The sequence below is a fragment of the Mus pahari genome, chromosome 17 (genome assembly GCF_900095145.1).
Source record: "Mus pahari chromosome 17, PAHARI_EIJ_v1.1, whole genome shotgun sequence".
In the NCBI taxonomy this organism is placed as follows: Eukaryota; Metazoa; Chordata; class Mammalia; order Rodentia; family Muridae; genus Mus; species Mus pahari.
This window is the reverse complement of record NC_034606.1, coordinates 39,422,889-39,429,789: the sequence shown is the minus strand read 5'-3', so window position 1 is coordinate 39,429,789 and position 6,901 is coordinate 39,422,889. Positions and strand designations below refer to the sequence as shown.

The window sequence follows — 6,901 nt, the reverse complement described above, 5'->3', positions numbered from 1 at the left end:
GTGTTTGTGTGTGTGTGTGTGTGTGTGTGTGTGGTGTTGTAGGGAGAGAGGGAGGGGGTGCTGTGGTGGAGGGCAGTTCTAAGTGAAGGACGGAGATGGGAGAGCATGGCATGATTCGCAGCAGGTTAATAAGAGATGCTCCCCTGATGGGAGTTCCTCTCTAGGGTATCCGCAGCCCCCTCCTTTCTTTCTCTTGTCTCTGAGACTCTCCTGCGCCCCTCTCTGGCTGACTATGGGTGGTGTAGCCTCCAGTCTCTGGACCTGCCCACTTTTCCTCACCAAGCCTTGTTTCCTTGCCTGTAAGGTGAGTTCTACCAGTGAGAGTGTTCAGACATGGGCCTACAGAGCACACAGCTCGGATTCTGTCACCGGGCTGAACCTCACATCCTTTATGGGACAGCAGCCACAAGAATTCTGCCACAGGACTCACTGCCTAGAAGTTTCATGACTGGCAGCTTGAGACCCCATCCCCACCCCTCCCTGTGCTTCTGGAGCAAAAGCCTCGTTTGCAGGGGACTTCAGCAGAGCCACCTGAGGTAAGGACCAAACCAGAAAAGTCCCTTCAGGTCAGTGGCAGCTGTAGAACCTGTACCTCCCCATGGACTAAGGCGACCCCAAGGGAACAAAGCCAGGTTCTCCTATCCTTGCCGGGCACGGACTCTCTGTTCACCTTAGCTGTCCATCCAGGTTCTGGAAGGATCACTGCAGCATGCACCTGCCCTGTCCTGTCCCCAGGCAGTGGGTCGGGTGAGGGCCAGGCAGATGATCTTGGATCTCGGAGTGAATCCTCTCTGCTCAGGGAGGTAGAAGATGGTCAGGGGGGAGCCTGGGCCTCGTGGAAGCAGATGGATATTTCAAGCCTGGCTTCCTCCCCTGGAGAGGTCTCCGCATGGTCAGGATTCTCCCTAGAGATACTGACTGAGCGGCCCCATTCTGCTGAGGCAGACTGAACGCTGGGGTACCATGTCTGGGCAGAGCTGTGGCTTCCAGGGCACAGGGCAAACCTGGCCATGCTGAACCCCCTCTTGCCCCGAAGCTGTTCCTTTACCCATTCTTTGGTTCTCACCTTAAGAGCCACCTACCCTGACTCACCTGGAAGCGTGAGTCTCTGGAACCCTCTGGAAGGGGCCGGTTTCCTCCTACAGTGGGGCCCGTGGGTTTTCTTGTCTTCCCTGTTCCATGTAATGATATGGTCCTGGAATCTACCATCAGGGTCTGGAGATGACCCAGACCAGTTCCTCCCTTCCTCTCACCTCAAGGCCATGAGGAAGCCTAGAGAAGCCCTTTCATGGATTCAGTCTTACCCATCCAATCTCTTCCCTCTCTTTGCACATTGCCCCAACCAGGCCATCACTCCTCCTACCTACCCTACCAACAGAGCACACCAGCCACCTGCTCCAAGAGCCCAGGGAACCTCCTCTGTGGTTAACCTGTCCATCTGACTGCACCAGCCTCTCCTACTCTGAGCTGCTCAGTTCCTGGCTTCCCCCTCTGGCAGGCCCCGCTATCTGACCTGCAGTCATTCCAAGAGCAGATTCTCCAGCCCTGGCCTGGAGAATCTTTCAAGCACCCAGTTTCAGCCAGAATCCACTGGTATACATAGCTCCAGACAACTCCAGTGAAGAAAAACGTTGGCACTGTGGAAGAGCTCACAGAAGCCACATTGAGTCCCAGAGACTCACAAGGCGGGAGGAAGTCTGCTGGGTCTGGCTCCCCAAGGACATCAGGAGACCACAGGTACTAGGCAAGCCCCACCCTCAGGTGCCTCCTACGGTGCACCCCTTGGCTGCTAATGTTCACATATGTGTGTCCTGTGTGTTCACATCACTGGAGATTCACATGCCCTCACTTAACATGGGACAGCTCAAGCTAGTGACCAAATACACGCACTGGACTCACACAGCACCACCTGCTCCCTGAAGGAGTGAGTGAGGTCCCGTATCCTCCATTCCATCACCAGTCCATGATGCTGAGTATCAGGAGCCCCCACTACCACAACGTGAGTTAGGTTGAGGTTAGAGAAAGGAATCTGGAGAAATGGCAGGAATGTTAGTATACAGCCAAGGAAAAAGATGCAGGGACTTGTCCCTGTTATAGTTAAGTGTGCTGTCTAGCAAACTATCTCAGTAGCATCCATTCTGATCGTTTCTCTGTGCACTTCATCAGTGCACTGTGGGACAGCTGACTTCCGCTCCTCCTAGCATCGGTTAGGGTGACCCAAAGGCTCGTGGCTGGGCTCATCCAAGGGTCACTTGGTTATACTCCTCCTGGCTGAGACAGACTGCCACCTGGGACCTGTGGGTAGTCACCCTGCAGGTGGCTTCCCTATGTAGGCCAGGCTTCCTCACACCCTGGTGGCTGGCAAACTGGGGGAAGCATTCCAGGAAGGGAGCCCTGCTAACTCTGCCTGTTTCATGTGGCTGTGGCTCAGAAGTTACCTGGTGTTAGCCCCCCTTAACACCAGGTAACTCGGTTGGAGTTTCTTGGTTGGAGCAGTTGTAAGACCTCCAGGTTCCAGGGAGGGGTCATAGGTTCCAAGTCTGGGTAGGAAAAAGGTAAAAAAAGAGATAAGTGGGAAAGTCTAATCCCCACAGTTATGCTCCTGCATCCCCAGTGTGGTAGGAGCTCTTTCATGAATGGCAAGCCCCACCTTCATTCTGAGGTCCTTAGAGTGCCAGCCACAGGACACTGGAGCTGGTCCCAGGAGGTCCATTTACCCTGGTCCTGTGGTTAGACTTTTCGCTCACCTGACCACGGCCTGCAACACCACCTCTGTCTGTCAGTTCTGTCTGTCTGTCCGTCTGTCTGTCTGTCTATCTATCTATCTATCTATCTATCTATCTATCTATCTATCTATCTATCTACCTACCTACCTACCTACCTATCAATTAACAGTTCTTTTTCCCATTCATTCTTCTACCCTCAATCCACATCTATCTGTCTGTCTGTCCACCCGTCCATCTATCTACCTATCATTTGTCAGTTCTTTCCATCCATCCATTTGCTGATCTACCACTCTCTTGCCTCTATTCCATTATCTATTCCTTTCCCTCTCCCTCTGTCTTTCTACCCTTACCTGGTCCCCTTACTTACTTTTCCATCCATCCATCCACCATCCCTCCCTCCATCTCTCCATCTATCTTCTCTCCAGATATCCCTTCATCCCCCTTCTATATCTCCCTCCTTGCTATCTCTTCATCCATTTTTCCATCTCTCCCTTTATCTCTCCTTCCATCACTTCCTCCGTCCAACTCTCCATTCCTCCATCATCTCTCCAAATACACTTTCCGCTATCTCTCATCTCCCTCTTCCTCCCTCCCTTCTTTTTTGCACTCCTCCATCTATCTCTCTATTTTTCATCCATTTCTCCACTCTTCCTCTCTAGCTCTTCCCTCCTCCTCCTGATCCTCCTCACACATGTAGACTTGGCTCAGGAAGTAAAACAAGACTCCTGCCACTGTAGTTCGAATGCTGGGCTATACACGTGGGAACAGAGAAGCCATGTCTGATGTGGGAGATGCAGTGTAGAAGGAGAGAGGGACAAGCCAACTGGGTTAGGTGGTCGTGCTTCTAACTGGGGTCTGTGAAGACCTCTAGATGGAGCGCCCAGCTGGTGGGCAGGAGGCAGGAGCTTTCTGCAGCTGAGGAGCAGCTGGGGCTTGTGCCAACCTTGAATATGATGCCTCCAGTTCTCCAGCCAGCTCCGCCTCCTTCCCCCTCAAATTGCCAATTTAAATACCTAAATTGTTTACTCGCTGAAATCAATCGACAAGGGACCAGCTTGTATTTGTGATTCAATTGACTATGATACACTGTATTACAGTTACAGCTCCAATGGATTTCTTTTTAATTTATTTTTCTCTTACCGTTCTCCTCCACCAGTAATTCTGAGACTAATTGTCCTCATGCTCGCCCTCATCAGCTTTGAGAAGGATAACGGATTGCCATACTTGGGGACGTTGTATTTGGGAGCTGCCAAGCACTTGCCAACCCCACAGCTTCCACCTCTTCTGCCCTTCTCCCAGAGCGGCCAGTTCTATGCACCGGAGGCCCCAGGGAGGCCCCGCAATCTGTGTGGGATCTGGTAGGTTCAGGATGAACAGGGTAAGTGGAAAGACAGGAGACCCTGTCTGTGGCTGCGGGGAGACTCCCACTCAGAAGCCCAGCTGTAGCCTCTGGAAGCTCTGAGAGACATCAGTGATGTCACTGAACAAACTCTTCCCTCTGGGCCTCAGTTTCCCTGCCTGTGAGTTGGGCCACTCAGCTGTGACATTCTGATCTGCTCAGAGTATGGGAGGGGAAGGGTTACAGCCGTAACTGGACTGTCCCTTCCCTTTTCTGTGTATATACACATACACATTTCACAGAATGAAAGAGCAGGTCAGAGGACAACTTATAGTTGGTTTTCTCCTTCTACTAAGTGGGCCTTAGGGGTTAAACTCAGGCCATCTGATTTTTTGACAGATGTCTTTACCTGTTGAACCATCTATCTAGCCTTTAACTCGTGTCCCTACAGATTAAACCATTGTTATAATAATAAAAAAGATGACAACCTGAACAGCCTTTATTAACGGCCAGAGAGAGGCCTGACTAGGAGCAAAGAACTCCAAATCAGCCTGTAAGCCTGCTTAGTGCTGAGGCCCCCTGGAGCTCCCTCACCCAGCCCCATCCCTTCTCACCCTGCTATTGATTCTGATCAGCTCAGCCACTGAGTCAATGACCCCAGCATCCTGATCTTGGAGTCCCAAAGGTCCTCTTTTCTTCTATCCTGTCCTGATGGGAGGCTGTACTGCTTCCCAGGCCCCAGACCTATTTATGTGGCAGCCTCAGGAATAGATAAATCCCTGTGTGAAATACGTGTGGCCCCAATAACTCCATCTCAGCCTGAAAAACTCTTGCACCAGGATCATTTTTTTCCCCTATTTTGGGACATGGATCCTCGGGAGGCTGAGGTGCCAGCTCCATTACTGGGTGTCACATCTGTGATCAGAATCAATAGCAGGGTGAGAAGGGATGGGGCTGGGTGAGGGAGCTCCAGGGGGCCTCAGCACTAAGCAGGCTTACAGAACAGAGGAATGGGGGTGGGGAAGCGCCCAGCTTGCAGCCCTGCCTCACACAGCTAGCTACCCTAAGACAGAAGGTAAGGACACTGAACCACAGGAGCCTGGGGGGCCCATGAGCATCCCCGTTCACAGCCACAATGATACAGGAATGGGCTCTTACCCATTTGCTTGCGTTTCTGTCCCTCAAATATGACAGCTGTCAGAGGTCGCACTTTGCCTGCTGAACTTGAGGCCACCTGTGCAGCTTCCTGCCCTGCTGTGTGCCTCTAATCTCCTTCCCCTGCTTGGCTGGTATCTCTGTAGACCAGTTTATATCAGACAGGGACAAACCTGCTTACCATTCCATTCCCTTTAAGATACAGCTTGGTGTCTAGCTGGGGATGGGACTTTAGGCTCTTGTCTTGTCTTCTTGTCTTGTCTAAGAGGCTAAGGATGGCCTTCTGGGTTTTGAGCAGGAGACAGGTTAATTCCTGCAAGCACCTGAGAACCATGCATCTCTGTGTGTCTTTCTACCAGTGTTAACTGTAGTCAGCTGGCTGGGTCACCCACAGACTAGAAGCACTGCCCTAGAGGACATGTGCTGTGGTGGGATTCCATGCTGATCAGTCCTGAGACATTAGGGAGAACCATAAAGTCAGGGACCATGTGACTAGCCCACTTGGACCTACTGAGACCCCTCCCTACTGTATGTACCTCTCGGCTGCTTCTATATCCCCGGCTGAGGAGGGTGAGTGGCTCCCCAGGGTCCTACAGCATAGTGAGATGCCAGGGAGCCGGAACCCAATTACACATAGGTGTTATGTATGTGGCGTCCTCCGGATGCATTGATCCCTCAGGGTGACAGATCTGTTATGAATTGGGTAATAGACCAGCTTGTAAATGAAATATATTGGATTTTCAGGCTCCTGGCTTGTACTGGCTTGAGGGCAATGGGGCAGATTTATGAACCCAGGTGGGTGGCTGAGGCTCTAGTCCTTCACCATGCAGGTCACAGTGTGGGCTTATTCTCAGAGCCTAAGGGCTGAGAATCGGAAGGTGACCTAGAAGGGTGGTAGGGACACCAGGTGGGCTTGGGAAGGTCTTGGAAGAGGCCAGAAGGGAATGTGGGAAAACATTAGACCTGGCCATGTGCGGCATGTGGATTGACCTAGGCCAAGGCCAGGGTTCACTGTAAGGACTGGGATCTGCCATTGGTGACTCTCCAGTTATCTTCCCTAACTATGAGTTAGTACTTTCGTCATTTATTGCAGCAAGGATAAGCCTACCTTGGAAGTTAAGCAGCTTTCCTGATCTGTTACTTGTCTATTTGCTGTGATGAGGGAGGGAAGGGTTTGTTCAGGGTTTGATTGTATAAGTCTGTCTGGATGAGGAGGCTAGAAGCAGTGTTTGAGGCAGCTGGTTACTGGTTAGAATGTATCTACAGTATCTACAATGTACCTACTGTGACCTAGGCTTTGTGTAGGATAAAGAAGAGAGGTTAGTTGTATAGGATGAAGAAGAGGGCCAAGAATTCAAAACACAGTCAGAATAAGCACAGCATAAGACTCAGTGAGTGTCTGTGGTCAGAGCTCAGTGAGTGTCTGTGATTAGGGCTCAGTGAGTGTCTGTGATCAGGGCTCAGTGTATGTCTGTGGTCAGGGCTCAGTGAGTGTCTGTGGTCAGGGCTCAGTGAGTGTCTGTGGTCAGGGCTCAGTGAGTGTCTGTGGTCAGGACTCAGTGAGTGTCTGTGGTCAGGGCTCGGAGTGGAACAGGCAGATGGGGTGAGCTGTCCTGGCCACACAAACTCACTGCTGGCCTTTGTTCCTTTCCCACCCATAAGCTATTCCACAGTGAAGACT

At 51.5% G+C, this 6,901-nt stretch overlaps 1 long non-coding RNA gene across 1 annotated transcript; it reads left to right on the top strand.

Moving 5' to 3' along the window:
- Positions 1–326: 326 nt before the first annotated feature.
- On the top strand, positions 327–4,046 carry LOC115065698. The gene is made up of 3 exons (XR_003845472.1): positions 327–536; positions 1,347–1,737; positions 3,883–4,046. It is a non-coding gene; the product is annotated as an uncharacterized LOC115065698 (long non-coding RNA).
- The last annotated feature ends 2,855 nt before the right edge of the window (positions 4,047–6,901 follow it).